This window comes from Hippopotamus amphibius, chromosome 3 (genome assembly GCF_030028045.1).
Source record: "Hippopotamus amphibius kiboko isolate mHipAmp2 chromosome 3, mHipAmp2.hap2, whole genome shotgun sequence".
Taxonomy (NCBI): domain Eukaryota; kingdom Metazoa; phylum Chordata; class Mammalia; order Artiodactyla; family Hippopotamidae; genus Hippopotamus; species Hippopotamus amphibius.
In genome coordinates, this window is record NC_080188.1 from 19,458,774 (window position 1) to 19,478,913 (window position 20,140).

The following is a 20,140-nucleotide window of genomic DNA, read 5'->3' on the forward strand; positions in this document are numbered from 1 at the left end:
AGAGCATGGGCTCCAGTAGTTGTGGCACACGGGCTCTAGAGCACAGGTTAAGTAGTTGTGGTGCACAGGCTTAGTTGCTCTGCGGTGATCCCGGAGCACGGCTCAAACCCGGGTCCCTTGCATTGGCAAGCAGGTTCTTAACCACTGGACCACCAGGGAAGTCCTTGTGATCAGGAATTTGGAAGTGACTTACTTGGTTAGTTGTGGCTCAGGGTCTCTCATGAGGTTACCACCAAGATATTGGCTGGGGCTGCAGTCATCTGGATGCTTGATAAAGTTTGACTGGAGGATCTGCTTCCAAAACGGCTCACTCACATGGTTGTTGGTAGGAGGCCTCAGCTCCCTGCCACATGAGTCTCTCCCAAGGGCTGCTTGAGTATCTTTGAAATATGGAAACTTCGCCAAGAGAGAGCAAGGAGGCCACAGTGCCTAATGACCTAGTCTTAGAAGTCAAGCAACATCACTTCTACCACATTCTATTCATTAGAAGTGAGTCACTAGGAGGAGAAAGCACGTGGTGGGGGTGGGGATGAATTGAGAGATTGGGATTGACATATATACACTAATAGGTATAAAACAGATAACTAGGGAGTCGAGGGAGGGAGGGGATATGGGGATATATGTATAAATACAGCTGATTCACTTTGGTGTACCTCAAAAACTGGCACAAGAGTGTAAAGCAATTATATTCCAATAAAGAGCTTAAAAAAATAGACAACTAATAAGAACCTGCTGTACAGCACAGGGAACTCCACTTTGCTGTACAGTAGAAACTAACACAATATTGTAAAACGACTATACCTCAATTAAAAAAGAAAAGAAAGAAAAAAGCCCCCACAAGCAACCCATTTTCAGGAAGTCCTCATTGTTCAAATAGGTTTTTTGTTTGTTTTGTTTTTTAAATGTTGAGCTAAAAATCTGATTTGCAATAACTTTTATCTGTTGGCCTAATGGACCTAATATGACCCCTTGGAATGACACAATACAAATCTAAATCCTCTTTATGTTACATTGTTGATGAGAAAAGGTCATAAAAGTGCTTGTATTAGGTTAAAAAAAAATTAATATGATGAAAAAGCTTGAGATGGGGTTCAGTGGATTTAAGCCCTGCCTCTGCCGCTTTCCCCCTGTGTGGTTTTTAGCGGATTATTTAACTATTTTAGCCTCAGTTTACTTATCTAGAAATATTATCTCTATCTTCTAAAGGTTTATTTATTTATTTATTTATTTATTGTTAAAAATTAAAAACAATTTTTTAAAAATTTATTGGCTGTATTGGGTCTTTGTTGCTGCACTCGGGCTTTCTCTAGTTGCGGTTAGCAGGGGCTACTCTTCATTGTAGAGTGTGGGCTTCTTATTGCGGTGGCTTCTCTTGTTTCAGAGCACTGGGCTCTAGGTGCGTGGGCTTCATTAGTTGTGGTTCATGGGCTTAGTTGCTTTGCAGCATGTGGGATCTTCCCATCCCAGGGATTGAACCAGTGTCCCCTGCATTGGCAGGCAGATTCTTAACCATTGCGCCACCAGGGAAGCCCCTAAAGGTTTATTTTTATCTCAATTTTATGGTTGTATAATTTTCATACCAAAAATTTCACTTTCCGTAAGTATAGTTTATTGAGAAATCAGTTCCCTCTACCAACCTCCAGCCCCCGGCAACCACTTGTCTGATTTCTGTCTTTATAGTTTTGTCCTCTTCAGATTGCCATATAAATGTAACCACGAGTATGTAGCCATTTGTATCTGGCTTTTGTCAGCACAGTGCTTAGAGAGTCCTTCATGCTGTTGCATGTACCTATAAATTGTTCCTTTTTGTTCTAGAGTAGTATTCCATTTATATCCATGTACCACAATTTGTTTACTGATTCACCAGTTGATGCACTTTCGGGGTTGTTTATAGTTTTGAGTGATAAACATTTGCATACAGGTTTTTGTAGAAATATGTTATCATTTCTCTTGGGTAAATATCTAGGAGTGGAACTGCTGGGTTATATGGCAAGTGTAATAAAGCTTCTAACTCCATTTTTGATGTTTGACCACAGATAACCTTCAAGCCATGCCTCTCTTCCTCTCTCTCTTTTTTCACATCTCGGCAAGCCATAAAAACCCCCAAGTGCTCCCTTCCATAGTGCCAATGGAGAAGTTCAAAATATTCTGTAACCTTTACCTTGGTCCTAATCACAATAAAAAAAAAAGTCATCAAAAAAAAAAAAAAAGAAAGAAAGAAAGAAAGAAATGAGTCACTAACTCTATCCCATATTTAAGGGGAGGAGAATTACGCTTCAACTTTTTGAAAGGAAGAGTGTCAAAGATCTTGGAGACATATTTTAAAACCATCAAGCATATTCAAGGAAAAGACAAAAAAAAAATTCAGCATGGCTAGAATTAGAGTAAAAAAGGAGGGTAATGACTGATGAAGAGAGGACTGGTGACTGATGACAATGGAAAAATTAGCTCGAGTCAGATTGCTTATTTCCCTATTAATCTTAGTGATCTAGTTTTTATCTTAAGGGCAGTGGCAAGCCATTGAAAAGCTTTCTTTTTTATTTATTTTTAAATTTAAATTCACTTTTATTTTTTTATTTTTTGGCAGTGCTGCTCAGCTTGCAGGATCTTAGTTCCCCAACCAGGGATCAAACCCATGCCCCCTGCAGTGGAAGCAGGGAGCCTTAACCACTGGACAGCCAGGGAATTCCCCCAAATTTTCTTTTTTAAAGCTTTATTGAAATATAACTCATAAACCATACAAATCACCCATTTAAAGTGTTCAACTCAATGGCTTTTAGTATACTCACATAATTGTGCATTTATCTCTACAGTCAGTTTTAGAACATTTTCATTACCCCAAAAAGAAATCCTTAGTTGTTATTCCTTATCTTCCCTGCCCCTAGGTAACCACTAATCTAATTTTCTCTCTATAGGTTTAGCTATTCTGGGACTTTGTGACTGGTTTCTTGAATTTATGTTTTCAAGTTTCATCTATGTTGCAGTATGTATCAATACATCATTTCTTTTCCTTCTCCTCCTTCCTTCCTTCCTCTCTCTTCTTCCTTCCTTCCTTCCTTCCTTCCTTCCTTCCTTCCTCTCTCTCTCTCTTTCTTTTTTTCTTTCTCTCTCTCTCTCTCTCTCTCTCTCTCTCTCTCTCTCACGCTCTCTCTCTCCCCCTCTCTTTCTTTCTTTCACACTGTGCAGCTTGCAGGATCTCAGTTCCCTGACCAGAGATTGAACCTGAGACATGACAGTGAAAGCACCCAGTCCTAACCACTAGGCAACCAGGGAACTCCCAATACTTCATTCCTTTTTATGGATGAATAACATTCCATTGCATGGATATACACATTTTTTCTATCAGCTGATAGACATTTGGGCTGTTTCTACTTTTTGGCGACTGTGAATAATGTTGCTGTAAACATTCATGTACAAGATTTTCTGTGGACATGTTTTCATTTCTCTTGGCTATATACCTAGGAGTGGAGTTTCTGGGTCATGTGATAACTATATGTTTAAATTTTTGAGGAACTTCCAGGCTGTTTTCCATTCAGCTGCACCATTTTACATTCCTACTAGCAATGTATGAGGGTTCCAATTTCTTCACATCTTTGCCAATACATGCTGTTGTCCATCTTTTTGACAGCAGTCATCCTAGTGGGTGTGACAAGGCATTTCATTTTGTTTTTAATTTGCATTTTTGTTTTAAAATGTAGACTTCGGGACTTCCCTGGAGGTTCCCTGATTAAGACTCTGTGCTTCCACTGCAGGGGGCACGGGTTCCATCCCTAGTTGGGGAACTAAGATCCTGCATGCTGCAAGGTGCAGCCAAAAAAAAAAAAAGTAGGCTTTTTATTATTCACTTATGACAAGGTCAACAGACCAGACTGCCATTGAAAAGATAGCTATTATGCTCAGAGATCCCAAGAGGAGGGGGCACGCCAGGCCATGGCAGAGGGAGCCGCCAAGTTCAGTCAGGAGGGAAGGGAAATGTGGGCAAGAAATTTTATTGTGATTTCTGTGGTAAGGAACAGGTGAGGTGGGGTAAGCAGGTTTAGGATTGGCTAGGTTGAATAATTTCCATGAACCCGGGGGCAAAGGGGCTGCGCCTAGTTGTCTGGTACCTGGCCCTGGGGGATTAGGATAGGGAAACAGTAGCCTGGAGTGTAAGACTCTGATAAAGGATGTGATTGAGGATGTGGGCTGTAGACTGGTTCGTTTGTATGTGAAAGGCATGCCTGCAGGCAAGTCATTTTACTGTCTATAAAAGCTGGCTAACTCTGGGAGCGGTGGGTGTTTCAGGGTCATCAAGGCCCCCAAATGTCAAAGCATCAGAAACATAGGGCCAGTACAATTCCCCTGATAGTTGATATTATTGAGTACCTTTTCATGTGATTATTGGCTATTTGGAGAACTGTCTCCTCAGATCTTTTGCCCATTTTTAAATTGGGTTGCCTTTTTATTATTGAGTTGAAATCGTTCTTTGTTTATTCTAGCTACAAGTCCCTAATCAGATATATTATTAGCAAAAAATGTCTCCTGGGCCAGTGGTTAGGATTCTGAGCTTCCACTGCAGGGGGCTCACGTTCGATCCCTGGGAACTAAGATCCTGCAAGCCTTGCAATTCGGCCAAAAGAAAAAAAAAATAAATAAAAATTATAGACAAACAAACGGGACTTCCCTGGTGGCGCAGTGGTTAAGAATCTGCCTGCCGATGCAGGGGACACAGGTTCGATCCCTGGGCTGGGAAGATCCCACATGCCATGGAGCAACAAAGCCTGTGTACCACGACTACTGAAGCCCACGCACCTAGAGCCCGCCGTGCTCTGCAACAAGAGAAGCCACAACAATGAGAAGAAGCCTGCTTACCACAACGAGAGTAGCCCCCTGCTCGCCACAACTAGAGAAAGTCCGAGAGCAGCAACAGAGACCCAACACAGCCGAAAATAAATAAATAAATTTATAAAACAAAGAAACAAATAAAGAGGAGGGGTGGGATCCAGAGCACAGGGAGAAAGTAGTCTTAGTTATTAGGAGGAGAAGCTATGCTGTTTCCATGGAATGAAGAAGGCTGGCAGAAAGCATGAGTGGCCATGTAGGTAGGTTTACTGGTCAGCTGGCAAGAAGTTGATGGAGTTCTTCAAGGGAAGACCATGGCTGCAGCCTCAATGCCCATAACAGGGCCTGCCTCAATAAATGTTTAATGAACTAGACAGGCTTGGGTTTCAGTGTGATTGCATCATGATTATATCACGATTTCTAGGTATGACCTTAGGAAAGTTACTTACTCTCTGTGCCTCTATTTCCTGTGAATATGGGGATAATAATCCCAGTCATTGCGTCAGAAACTAATATATATTCACCAAAATCTGTTTCCTTTTCTTCTTTGGCACACAGATACATAATGCTTTGCAGCCTCCAATTATGTTAGGCACATACTGACTGCCACATTATTGGCTCTTAATACATGTTTAATGAAAGAATATAATTATTGACATATTCCATTATAAACTTTGTTGTGTTGCCATTTCTTCTTTATCTTGATCCAAGATGACATCTTGTCTGGCCATGGAGGTAGTTAAGACCAAATGAAAATTTCCTGTGGATGATTTGTTGTAAAGAATATGGTCTGTGGGACTTTCCTGGTGGTCGAGTGGGTAAGAGTCAGTGCTCCCAATGCAGGGGGCCCAGGTTCAATCCCTGGTGGGGGAACTAGATCCTGCATGCATGCCGCATCTAAGAGTTCGCATACCACAACTAAAGATCCCATATGCCACAGGTAAGATCCGGCTCAGTCTATTTAATAAATAAATAAATATTTAAAAAAAGAATATGATTTGTTTTACACAGAACTAACTAATAATAATTAATTTCCCCCTAATTATAAGCCTTGGAGAAAAGCATGCAGTATTCTTTTTTTTTTATACTGTTTCTAAAACAAATTTAATTGTCATTACACTGCCCCAAATATTTGCCTGGCTCCCTTTGACCTCCATGATAAGATTCAAATTTTTAGCATGCAGTATTCTTAATTCCGTGGATAGAACTGAAGGAAAACAATAGTTGTGGAAAAATTTTGCCAGAGTATTTCTTCCTCCCCACTCCAGCCCCATCCCCATCTAATTTAAGGGCACACTATTATTAGAAGTAATGTGAGGGACGTTGTGATTGCAGAATGGGGAAATTGTAACTGCAGCTAACAAAAACTTGCTGACTACAGAGGTGGAGTCCTCTAGGATTTTAGTACCTCAGATTAAGCCATCAATCATTCAGATTTTGAACCTCAACTTTTCTGGTTTAATAACATGGTCAAGTCAGTTACATGAATTAGTTAAACAAATCCATGAATTCTCATGCCAACCAATTTCTTGTGCAAATAATATGTAAACCAGAATGCTAATTTATTATTTTACAATGATAAATGTAACCAGAGAGCAGACTGTATATCTTATCAGCTGCTTGATATACTCTTTCTTGGTAGGAAAATATGGGAGGTCATATAGTTATAATCAGAAAGTTTTCTGGTAAACTGAAATCTGGAGCAAGAAGCGTTAGATGGGTAATCTTAAAGGCCAGGATTATCAAATTATTATAAGTGAATGTAACAATTTCAGTAGTAAGGACAGGTTTGCTAAGAGAGAGTTGCTTTTTCTCTACTGATATTTTCTTTTATGTGGATTGAGCTAGAACGGTGTAAGTCCTAGCTTCTCCCTATTCTTTTACCCATCCCAGAATAGAGAGAGTGACACCAGATTAGTAAATTCGGGAAGAACGACTTAGGCATGGTTGCCTAATTTCCTCTCTTCTCTCTTGAGAGTAAGACTGCTCAGAGAGTACATAGTTCTTCTAGGATTTAAGACTTACTTGGTCTAGTGTGTTGCCCAGGGCTAATTTCTCCATTAGGCACAGTGGGCCCAGTGTCTAGGGGTGAGGATACTTTCAGGGGCCCCGAAAATGTTTTGATTTAATTTAAAATGAGAAGGAAAAAAATTAACTTGTAGGCCAAAGAAAATGTTTTAATATATAGTATTAATATATTTTTATTTATATCAGTGTAGTCATAAAATATGTCTTTAAATTTTTTTTATGGAAGAAGGTACCCATAAAGGCAGAAGTGCCTATGGCCCTACGCAAGACCCAGTGTGGCCCTGTGCTGCCTATGGAACAGGGTGGGGAAGTGTACCTAATTGAGGGGTTCAGGTGACAGATCAGTTTGGTTTTCATAAGCTACAGCCTCCCGTTGGTCCTTATCAGTTCAAAGAGATACTTGATCCGTCATTTACCTTACACTTGCCATTCATTCTCAGTTTAGAGAGAGAAGAGCAATGCTATTTACTGGGCTCCCTGAAGACTCCAGCATAAATCACAGGAATATATATTTACTGGGAATTCCCTGGCAGTCCAATGGTTAGGACTCCACACTCTCAGTGCTTAGAGCGTGGGTTCAATCCCAGGTCGGGGAACTAAGATCCCAGAAACCCCGCTTGTGTTGCCAAAAAACCCCAATCAAACCAGACAAAAAAGGAATATATACGTACTGAATTAAACAGAAGGAGACTGGAGAACTTGTGTACGGGCAGGGCTACTCTGATCAATGCTGGTCAATCGCTGACAAATTATTGTTATTTAACTTTCCTTTCCTGTGTTCCATGCAGATCAAATTCTTCTATATTTTGGAATCAGGCAAAAGAAAATGAGAAAACTCATTGACATCATCCTACAAATCATCCTGATTTGGAACAGGTTTTTTCAGCAATCCATTAAAGCAGATAATGAGAAATTCCTATGCCCCACCATGAACAAATGTCCAATGTAGGACGTATTTTGAAATACATACATCTATATGGGACCCAAAGTGAAATCTGGAACTGTTTTACATATGAAAAAGTCACTTATGTTAGGTGATATTACATTCAGAGAGCATGTTGGAATGACAACTTTTTTCTAGGAATGATAACGTTTTTCTAGGAAAATAATGATATTTAATTTTTTTCCTTATCTAGTTTTCTTGATTAAAACTCTGGATATCCCTTTGAGTTTAAGTTGTAAAGCAATTAAAGTTTTGGTTCTCAAATTGATCGAAGTTTTTGCTAACAAATTTTTTTATTTTTAAAATTTTATTTATATTAAATTTGTTTTTCTTTTTTGTGGTTAAAATTTAAAAAAATGTTCATTGATTTATGCTAACTTCAGTTTAAAAATTACTGGTAATATAACAAGCATTATTATTATAAATGAATCAAAATGAGAAAAATATATAATCCTTTCGGTTCAGTTAAAGAATAAACTAATATTTATCAAGTACCTGATATATATTAAGCATTTACTTAGCTATTTTCATCCACATTGTCTCACTTAATTCTTACAATGTTCCTCTAAAGTTAACATTTATCCTCACTTTAACGATTGAGGAAACTGAGGCTGGGAGCAGTCAGTTACCTTTGCAGAGCTCACAAATTAATGATATAGCAGAACTAAAAATGGGAACCAACTTTAAAAGCCCATATTGCCAGTGGATGTTTACTGAGGGCCTTCCATGTGTCAGACCCTAGCGAGATGCTGGAGATGCCCTCTCTGAGTCATGCTGGGGATAAGATGGGGTGAAGAACTACAGAGGAACCAGGACGCCTGCAATCATGACCTTCCCTTCAATTCTTGTGGTTATTTCAACGGTAGATTTTCAAAGTTGGTCTTTAATAATAAAAAATAAAATAAAACCCCATATTTTCCACATTACCAGCCTATTCCTCTTAGTGAAAATAACGATGATGCTTTATATCTGTATGTCTTATCTCAGAAAAATTGCAACAAAACTCTTTAAGGACAGGGCGCATGTCTTATACTTTTACAATATCTCTAATAATAAATTCTCCAGAAATATTGGCTGAATGAAGAATAGCTCCTGGTATTTAAATTATGGTATTTAATTTTTCAATGGGATTTTAATAATAGAAATAAACTGTGCCCTTCTACACCTTATTATTTATATGCAATTATTCTGACATTTTACATCAGAGATAATTTCAACATCCTGTTTAAATTCATCTTATATAAAAGGTATATAAACATTTGTGGGGACTTCCTTGGTGGCGCAGTGGTTAAGAATCTGTCTGCCGATGCAGGGGACATGAGATTCAATTCCTGGTCTGAGAAGATCCCACATGCCACAGAGCAACTAAGCCTGGGAACCAGAACTACTGAGCCTGTGTGCCACAACTACTGAAGCGCATGTGCCTAAAGCCTGTGCTCCACAACAAGAGAAGCCACTGCAATGAGAAGCCCATGCACCACAACGAAGAGTAGCCTCCATCAACAAAGAACCAATGCAGCCAATAAATAAATAAATAAATAAATAAATAAATAAATAAATAAATAAATAAATAAATAAATTTTGTGAAGCTTCTATGTTGCAATCCTTGGAATGTGCATTATGATACCATGCTCATACAAACTATATTTAGCCTCATTTGCAAGCTGTTTAACTCTAGGACTTGCTCTACAAATGCCTTTCTGGGCCTTCCATGAATTTTCTGATGTATTTCCTCTTGTCTCAGTACTAGGAAGAATAATATAAAATATAGTAAAACGGTAATTCTATCTATAGATTTGAAAACATGAAAGGGTAAGCCTCAATGTGTTAACTAGCCCTAGGTCTTGGAAACTCATATTTGAATATGCTTAATTATCACCCACGATCTCGTTACCCTAGGATTGGTGCTCTTGCCCTGTACCCTAATGCCTTTCCTATCAAAATACAAACCAGCCTAAACCAAATCAATAAAAATGTCCCACAATCCTCAAACTCCATCCTAATTAGAAAAAGTCAAGAACTTAATTGAGAAGTCTTATTCTCAGGCAGGGAACTGGGAGGAAAGTCTAGCAGGTGGAATGTGTTACTTGGCTCCAGGCCTCGTTTATATTTTCCATCAGTAAACACCACCTTAGTTTAGGGTGAATGTCTTTCAGAATGCCCTTGAACTTGCTCACTTACCCTCTTTCAACTTGAGAGATTTTTAAAAAAGTATAACTTTTGAGAGCCTAAGTGGATTTCATTATAAAGGACTTCACATTTCATTTTAACAAGCATTTACAGAAAACCTAGTATATAATTAAACTCTTTTGGATGCCACAATCAGAAAACAACCCAAGTTAGCTTAGGCCAAAAAATGGAGAGATTTATGGGAATTCCCTGGAAGTCCAGTGGTTAGGACTCTGTGCTCTTACTGCTTAGGGCCTGGCTTTGATTCCTGGCTGGGGAACTAAAATCCCACAAGCTGCACAGTGTGGCTGGAAAAAAAAGAAAAAAAGAAAAGAAAAATAAATTTGGGCTTGTTTTTTTGTTTGTTTTTTTAAAGAGATTATTTATTATAAGAATATAGGGATATTTTTGCAAAGTTGGAGGTATTCCATTCCCTGACTTCAAACTATACAACAAAGCTACAGTAATCAAAACAGTATACAGGCACAAAAACAGACACATAGATCAATGGAACAGAAGAGAGCCCAGAAATGAGCCCACACTTAGATGATGAATTAATCTATGGCAAAGGAGGCAAGAATATATCATGGGGAAAAAGCCTCTTCAATAAATGGCATTGGGAAAACAGGACAGCTACATGCAAGAGAATCAAACTGGACTACTTTCTCACACCACATTAAAAAAAAAACTCAAAATGGATTAAATATTTAAATTTAACACCTGAAACCAGAAGAAAACATAAGCAGTATGTTCTTTGACATAGTTTTAGCAATATTTTTTTTTTGAATCTGTCTCCTCAGACAAGGGAAACAAAAGCAAAAATAAACAAACGGGATTATATCAAACTGAAAAGCCTTTGCACAGTGAAGGGAACTATTAACAAGATGAAAAGGTCGCCTACTGAATGGGAGAAGATAACGGCAAACAATATATCTCATAAAGGGTTATTATCCAAAATATTCAAAGAACTCTTACAACTTGACATCAAAAAACAAAACAACCTGATTAAAATATGGGCAGAGGACCTGAAGAGACATTTCCAAAGAATACATTCAGACAGCCAACAGGCACATGAAAAGATGTTCAACATCACTAATCATCAGGGAATTGCAATTCAAAACCACAATGAGGGACTTCTCTGGATGCAGTAGTTAAGAATCCACCTGCCAATGCAGGGGACATGGGTTCAATCTCTTATCTGGGAAGATCCCACATGCCATGGAGCAACTAAGCCAGTGTGCCACAGCTACTGAGCCTGACCTCTAGAGCCCTCAAGCCACAACTACTGAGCCCATGTGCCACTACTACTGAGGCCTGCGTGCCTAGAGCCTGTGCTCCACAACAAGAGAAGCCACCGCCATAAGAGTAGCCCCTGCTTGCCGCAACTAGAGAAAGCCCATGCACAGAAAAGAAGACCCAACACAGCCAATAAATAAATGAATAAATAAAAATTTTTAAAAACCCCACAATATCTCACCTCACATCTGTCAGAATGACTATTAGCAAAAAGAACAAATGACAATTTTTGGCAAGAATGTGAAGAAAAGGGTCAGTGGGAATGTAAATTGGTGCAGCCACTATGTAAAACAGAATGGAGGTTCCGCAAAAAATTAAACACAGAACTACCATATGACCTAGCAATTCTGCTTCTGAGTATTTTTCCAAAGAAAACAAAAACACTAATTCGAAAAGATATATGCATCCCTATGTTCATTGCAGCATTTTTATTCACAATAGCCGAGATAAGGAAGCAACCTAAGCACCCATAGATAGAAGACTGGATAAACAACATATGGTATATACATACAATGGAATATTACTCAGCCATGAAGAAAAGTGAAATCTTGTCATTTCCTACAACGTGGATGGACCTAGAGGGTATTATGCTAAGTTCAGTAAGTTGCACAGAAAAAGACAAATACCATACGACTTCACTTATATGTGGAATCTAAAAAACAAAACAAATGAACAGACACAATGCAACAGAAAAAGAGTCATAGATACAGAGAACCCCTCAGGTGGTTGCCTGAGGGGGTGAGGGTGGGGGAATGAGTGAAATAGGTGAGGGATACTAAGAGATACAAACTTCTAGGTACAAAATAAGTGTCAGGGGATAAAATGTAAGTGTGGGGAATACAGTCAATAACTGTAATATCTTTGCGTGGTGACAGGTGGTAACTAGACATTGTGGTGAGCATCTTGTAACGTAGAGAAATATCGTACCATCATGTTGTTCACCAGGAACTAACAGTGTTGTAAGTCAGTTATACTTCAACAACAAACAAACTCATAGAACAAGAGATCAGATTTGTGGCTACCAGAGGCAGAGGGTGGGGAAGGAAAGAATTGGATGAAGGTGGTCAAAAGGTACAAACCTCCAGTTGTAAGACAAATCCTAGGGATACGATGCACAACATGATTATTACAATTAACACTGGTGTATGTTACACATAAAAGTCGAGGGCAAATCCTGAATTCTCATCACAAGGAAAAAAAAATTTTTTTCCTTTCTTTTATATCTATATGAGATGATGAATGCTCATTAAACTTACTGTGGTAATCATTTCATGATGTAAGTCGTCATTATGCTGCACACCTTAAACTCACACAGTGTTATATGTCAATTATCTCTCAATAAAACTGGAAGAGAAAAAGAAAAGGATACAGGAATGTTTTAAAGAAACCAATGGGAGGGATGCAGCTGGCTCCAGGAAAGACTTAGAACCAAACTGTTGAGAGCCCAGACAATACTTTCTCTCCATCTCTCCAATCTCTCTTCTCTGCTTGTCCGCTTCAGTCTTCTCTCTAGGACAGTTTCCTTTGTTCCTCAGGCTCCCTGCAGAACGTAGTTGCCCCCAACTTGTGAGTTAATCCCACATAGGCTTAGTTGCACAAAGAAACTGAATCTCTCTAGAATTCCAAATATTTTACTCTTACTTAAATGATTTTTTTTTCTTAAATAGCAAAATGATTCTTTTGATTCAAAAGAGTTACAGTGAAAAGTTTCTCCAGCCTCTTTCCTCTGGCTTCTCAATTGCCTTTCTCAAGGGGAACCAATGGTACTAGTTTCTTCCATCTTCTTCCAGAGAAATTTTATGCATATGTCATAAAATCCATCCATCTATCTATCTATCTATCTATCTATCTATCTATCTATCTATCTATCATCTATCTACCTACCTATCTACCCATCGATTCTCCTCTTCCCATTTTTTACACTAATGGCAATATATCATATACACATTTTTTTCACTGAGCAATTTATCCTGGAGATTGGATAGTATCAGCACTCAGAGAGTGCCATCATTCTTTTAAATTATAGGATTCTGAATTTTGGAATTTAATGCTGCAATAAAAAAACCAGATGTGTGTTTATAATGTACATATAATACACAATACATATATGTGAAATAGATATATTTTTAAGTTTTCTTTATGCTCTGCCCATTTTTTTTTTTCTGTTAGACTGTTGATCTTTTTCTTATTGATTTCCAGGTATGTGTATATTAGAGGAACCAGTCCTTTGTCGCTGATATAAATTGCACTTTTTTTTTGCTTATTATTTGTCTTTTGATTTTACTAATGCTACTTTTGACCTTGTCCCAATTCTGATATTTCCCAGGAAGGGGGTAATTGTATTGAGATTGTATTGAGACACCTACCCTTGGTTAATTAACTGTGGCCAGGGAAGTGGAGTCATTTTTTAATACCCTAAAGTCTAGCTTATGGAATGGGGGTAAGTAAAACTAAAAGGGAAATTGTGAGCTAAGAGGTACCCTAAAAGGGTACCTCATACATTTCAGTGTATAGAGGATGTTTTCTAGTCACTGGGGATACATCTCCACACCTCGGGAAAAGAGTTCACAGTTTTGGTGAAGATACACACCAACAGATATCATTGTGACTGAATAAGAGAGAGACATACAAATTGTTGTGGTCACAGAGGAAGAAGCAGTTCATTATGTTTGGGGCATCTTGGAAAACTTTATAGGAGAAAGGACATTTGAACGGGTCTGTAAAGACAGATGAGTGAAAATGAATCAGTAGGTTAGCTAATGGCTCAACGTCATTGGAAGTAGGATGTATTGGGACACGTGTGATTGTCACAAATGGAAGAGTAATGTAACTGATAGAAAGATGTCAACAGGTATGATTATAAAATGTAACATTTCTTTACTGGCAAATGATATGAAATCTTACATAAAGCTGGAGCTACCACAAGAGGCTTCTGGACTGAAGTATGGCTTGCTGTAAAAATTACCCACAAAGACACAGCACTGTGGTTGCTATCACATTCACAAAAGGATAATCCCAGGCACAAGAAAGCTGTCTTTCTCATCCATTCTGTAGTTCTATAGCTCTAGTTCTCTTTGTTGTTGCTTTTTTTTTTAATACTCTATTTTGCCAATTCCATTTCTCCCTTTCCCTGTCAAGTTTGGAGACTGCCCCTCACTGGTCGTCTGGCCATTCATTTATGAAGAAACTGGGTAAAGCAAAGATAAAATTCTCAAGAGCATCTCTCAGTGGATCTAGGTTTGAGGTTTATTTGAAGTCCACTTCTGTAAGAGAGGCAGGATTTGGAAGCTACACTGAGGGATTTGGGGTTTTTTTTGGTTATTGTTGTTTTTTCAACAGTAGATTGACCTTTTTCCCCCTCATCCCCCTTCACCTTACACCTTGAGGTAATAGTATACTTGACAAAACTGTACATACTTAAAGTGCACAACATGATTTGTTACAGGTTTACATTGTGAAATGCTTATGACAATTAACACATCCCATCACGTCTCATAGTTAACGTGTGTGTGCGCGCGCGCGCGCGCGCGCGTGCGCACGCACTCAGCACACTTAAGATCTATTCTCTTAGCAAATTTCAATTCTTAAAAGTCATCTGCTCTTGGTAGATGTTCTTAGTATCCTATTCCTTTCTTCAACAGATTTGTTTCCTCCCTTTTTTTTTTTTTTTTTAAAAAGCAGCACTTTATGCCTGCCTTTTTACAAATAACTGCCCAAAGAAAATTACTTTTTCTTCATGATCGAATCCATAATATCTGCAATTAATAACTACCATCTATTGAGCCTTTGCTTTTACATGCTTTCATTATTTTAATTAATAATAAGCAGATATAATGGATGTATTTGAGAGATGAGAAAACAATAATTTTCCTAAGGCCACAGAGCTTGCACCTCCTCTTGAGTGTGGTAAAGAAATCTTTCATAAAGATAAGCCATTGATATTATTTACCTTCGATAACAGCAATGCAACTCACTATCCAGTTTCTACCAGATTTAAAGCTGAAAAACACAGGAGTTCCAGCATATGTTGATTCTTACTTCCTTTTAGTTAAGTTCTTGCAAAATGTTATTCTAACTGTAATTGGGAATGAAAACAAGTATTTATCAGCCATTATGTAAAAGAGGAAAAAAAATCCTGAGACAGATTTTCTTTTGATCTGCCAGATGCTGTGTCTTGGAGTAATGCTCATTCTTTTACTCATCCAATGTCCAAGGAGTGTTTTGTACAAGGGTCCGAGTTTGGTAATGAGGAATACAAGGCTCAATGGGAAACAGAACCTATCTTCAAGGAATTGATGATCTACTAAGGGAGATTATAAATATGTAAATAATTATAATTAAGCAGGATGCTCCAAGTCAAATTCAAGGGATTGAAATGCTAAGGTGGCAGATTATTTTTGACGGAGAGGAAATCATACTTATGTTCTGAACATAAACAAGCATGTTTAGAATTTAGCTGTTGAGACCAAAGATGCTTTAGGCAAATATCAAAGATTTGTTTGTAATAAATTACAAAATTTTATTTATTTACAAAAATTCAAGACATTTAAAAAAATGTAATTTTATTATTTCCTTAAAGGCGCATCTTTCATCTAAATAAATGGCAGGGTTCATCTTATTTAAAGTGTTAAGTGGTAGCATTTTGCCATTCTTCAGATTCATCTGGCATTTAGTGAATTAAATATTGTCACATAACCTACTGGAAGATTACAGAGACCAGAGTGTGATCAGAAGTTGCACCCTGGTATTTAAGATACATCAAGATACTCAATAATTCAAAGATTCTAAAATTTCTTCTTTAAAATTAAAAGATACACGATCTCAAACGAGAATGAGCATGATAATCAGTTTATCCAATGTTTTAACCCAATGTTTATGTCTCACCCTTTAAAAGATGTGTTGTACTTTTTCTATTGGCTTAGAATTTAAACCAATAAGGAAGGAGGAAATCATTATAAATATTCACAAAGAAGGCTGGCATTGTGAATGTTGAGTAAAGATTGCTTTGTTCTTCATTTGAGTCTGACTTTCAGAACTTTACGGTATTGGTGATTTTTCTTTTATTGATATAGTAAACACTTTCTTTTTTCTTAAATATTCAGCTTAGGTGATGTCTTGCTGGCTTGAAATATATTTTCCAATGTTAAGAATACTTTCTTTTTGTTCAGACCTAAGATGTGATGAATCCTTAACAATGTTCAAAGGGAAAATCAAGAATTTAAATGCCAGTTTTTATTACTATGCTGAACATACTCCATATGAACAAAATTAATATTAACTTGCTCGATTTGTTTGAAGTCTATAATTACTAGGATTCTTTCATTCCTAAAGTGGCAGGTATCACTGTTATTAGTCTCTTTTACTGTCTGTTCAGAGGCAGAGATAATGTTAGGGTCTCAGCAATAGTTACTTATATTTGAGATTCTGGGGCACTTTGTTAACATCTTTGCTGTTTCAAAATTAATAAAAGCATTAATAGAGGCGTTTGTATTGTAATTTCTTAACAGGGGCTCAAGGGACTTTTAAAAATACAAAAATCATACAAAAGAAAAAACCCCCCTTTTATCCCGTGTGGTTGGTTTCATTAGAAATTTTACCAACCTGAGGTCTCTGCTTACATACTTTGGGTTTCTAAAAAAACCACTAGAATGTTCTCGTGAGTTAGTGTTCCAATTAGATCTAAATGAAAATAAAAATTCACTTGAATTTTCCTCAGATTTCTACTCAGTTTAAAGCAATTACTGTAACAACACTGACAGTCTGTCTCTTCGATGCAAAGGAATACTTTGTCAGAGGGCGATTTCGTTTCTCTACGAAAAACACTGACGGTGGAACAAAAAGTAACTGCAAAGGAAGGGGAACAGCGGGAGGATAAAAACGAACAAGCATAATCAGCACCACCAGAAAGCAAGCGTGAAAAATTCGTGTACCTGAAAACACTGAACATTTCACTTCAGAACACAGGAGAAGCAAACCAAGGAAGGCGGAGTTTAGGAGCACAAAAAAATGGAGCAGGTTTGGGGGATGGTCTAATAACACAGTGATGGCGAACGTGAAGAAGACCTCGTTGCTTTTTCTTGGCTCCTGAAAACTTAAGTTCCAAGCGGGGCAAAGGCCAGCGCCTGCGCTTCTGCGTTGCAAACATGCTCTCGTTTCTGGTGCTTCCGCCAGCGTGTTCAGACCGCACGTCGGCGGCGCGGGTTGGGACCAGGCAGCCTGGGTCTCCGCCGCAACTGCGGCCGCCGCCGACCCCTTTGTCTCCCGGCTCCGAGGGGGCCGCGCCGCGTCCGACGCCCGAGCGCGCAGAGGGCCGGCGGGCCGCGCGCCCGGAAGCCTCCCGCGGGCAGCGCGGCGCGCGCGGGGGCGGGTTCGCGAGTCTGCCGCCGCCTTGGCCCGGCCTGCCCCGAGTCAACAGCCCAGTTAGGCCAGGCCGAGGCCGCCTGGCTCGGCCCCCGCGGTAGCTCCCAACTCGCCGCCGGGGCTGGCGGGCCCGCCCCGGCTCCCATGTCCAGCCCCGGCTCCCCTGTCCAGCCCCGCCTCGACCAGCGAGTACGACCTTGTGTTTCTCTTTTGCTTTTGGGGATTGGGAGAAAGTGAAGAGGCTTAGACACGGCTGTGTCTCATGTCGGCAGAAATTTCGGGCCCCTTATTGCTAAGTTCACCGGCTCAAAACGGCTCCCGCCTTCCCGGGAAACCCGACACATTAAAAAGGGTTTGCTCCTCCATGTGACCCCACTACCAGGGAAGGAGGAGACACGTCAGGCTTACGGGCGAGCTTTCTTCGGGGGTGGGGGGGAGAGGCTCCGATGCGGCAGAACCGGCCAGGCCTGGACCCTCTCTCCGGGGGGAGCGGGAGAGGCGGGAGCGCCCGCGGGCAGGGGTCGCCGGGGCCGGCCCTGCGGGGCGGGCCGACGCGCCCCAGCGGAGCTCGGGGACGGTCCCGAGGTCGTGGCCGGGAGCCAGCCGGGCTAGGGGAGGCGGAGAGCGGCGATTCACCTGGGCGACGTGGCAGCCATTCTCTCCTCCCCGAGAGACCCCTCCCCATTCGGCCGCCCACCCGCCCTCTCGCGGCTGGCTGCTGCGAGGCTGCTCTTCCCCGGCCGGTCGGAGAGCGGCAGTGTCTCTCCGCCGGGCGCCAGCCGCGCGTCTTTCCCCCCCTCTCTGCCCCCCGCGGCCGTCGCTGCTCGCCAGCCCTGCGCCGCGCCGGAGAGCGCAGTGGCGGCGGCGGGAAAGGGCTGCGGACCCGCGGCGCCGCGTCGCGTGCTCGACGACGCGGCCCCGGCCTCGACGCCTTCCGCCCGCTCCTGGAGCAGGTACAGGCGGCGGGTGGGAGGCGGGGCGGCGGGCCCTGGCCGAGGGCCCGGGAGGGAAGGGACCCGGGGTCCCCGAACCCGAGCGGAGGGCCTGAGGCAGCGGCGGGAGGCGCTGCGACCCAAATCCCAATTCCCAAACGTCGGGGTCCGGGGCGGGGGGGGGGGGGCGCCGGCGCGGGCCGCCTCCAGTCCGGCCCGCGGGCCCGGTCGCCCGGACGGAAGAGAAGTGAGGCGTCTGTGAGAGGCGGGCCCTGGCGCGCCGCCCGAGGTCGCGCGAAGGCGGGGGCCGCGGCCGCCTCGCCGGCCTCCCAGTCCCTGGCGGGCCTCCAGGCCCTTGACACACCCCTCTCGCCCCCTGTGGCTTCCCTGTAGTTCCCGCCCGGACTTGACCTCGCGGCCCTCCGAGCGCCTTCGGCGTTTCCCAGGTGGCGCCTTCTTGGAACTTCGGGCCACGCTCCCGAGCACGTAGTCCTAGCAGAGCCGTTTATTTACTCACTTCAGATCCCAACACAGCCTCTCCGCATGTTCGGATTTTTGATCCTGCGGGGAGGCGTTCCCAGTTCCTGGTATCTGTGCCCCTTTGATCGTCGTCCACGCCCCCCTCCCCCACGGCAACTTTGAGCCTCCCTGGGTCCCTCCTTGAGCCCTATGGTGATCAGGACCTTCTCTGAGAGGTACGTTTGGAAATCGGTCTTCGACAGAGTGAGTCACCCGACCCGGGGCAGTTTATTTCTTAAGCTCTTTTGGTTAAAACGTGTGTGTGTGTGTGTGTTTTCTCTCAGAAAGAGAGCTAGAGTAATTTAAAAAAAAAAAGTGCAAATGCCAGATCGCGCTCAGTGTTGGCTTTAAAGAATCTTCTTTTCAGCAACAGCCTTTAGAACTAGGATCTGATATTTGTGGCACGGACAGGTTTGTACACAATCTCGCCATGCAGTGGTTGTAATGTCTCCATAGCACAGTTCTGACTTGAAGACAGGATTGGCTGGTTTTCCTACTCGACATCTTTAAGCCAATCAAGAAGCGCCGCTTGCCTGGAGACTGGATAACTCAGAAAAGGTGGGGATTGGTTGAGCTCAGAGAAGAAAATCCTGGGGATGAACCTGGCTTCTCAGAAAACAATGACTGATTTGCAGCTGCCTCTCTTCCCCCACTTTAAAAAAAACTGTTGTCTTTTCATCTCAACAGCAGCCTTTTCATTCTGTTTTTATTATTTCCATTGTTTTTCTCTCAAACGCCCAGCTCTGTTTTGTAACTCATTTTAACCCTCATCCTTCAATTTTCGAAGAAAGAATCCTTAAACGCGTTAAGAAATGTAAACATCATGTGTTTGTGTTTTGATGATCAGCGTGATTCAGTTTTCTTACATTGTCCGTTTTTAAAAGTCAAAAAGTAAATCAACAATTTTTTGTTTCTGTGCCAGAGCCTTTATTATTCAAGTGGCTGTGTTAGGATGGGGGGGCTGTAGTGATGGAGATTGTGAAAAGGATAGGAAAGAAATGGCTGCTTTTGTACAAGGATGCTACACTTTAGTTCATGAAAAAAGACTAACATATAAAACAAACAAAACCCA

The 20,140-nt window shown here is 41.1% G+C and overlaps 1 protein-coding gene across 6 annotated transcripts in view; it reads left to right on the plus strand.

Annotated features, from left to right (window-relative positions):
- Positions 1-19,571: 19,571 nt before the first annotated feature.
- Positions 19,572-20,140, plus strand: part of N4BP2 (NEDD4 binding protein 2) — a 90,460-nt gene continuing 89,891 nt past the window's right edge. For 4 of the 6 annotated variants that reach the window (XM_057726123.1, XM_057726121.1, XM_057726122.1 and 1 more), the window contains exon 1: positions 19,583-19,626. The gene's annotated coding sequence lies outside the window, so the exon portion shown is untranslated. Of the gene's footprint in view, positions 19,627-20,140 lie in introns of all 6 variants that reach the window. The other 2 variants (XM_057726126.1, XR_009052540.1) reach the window with 2 other exon arrangements.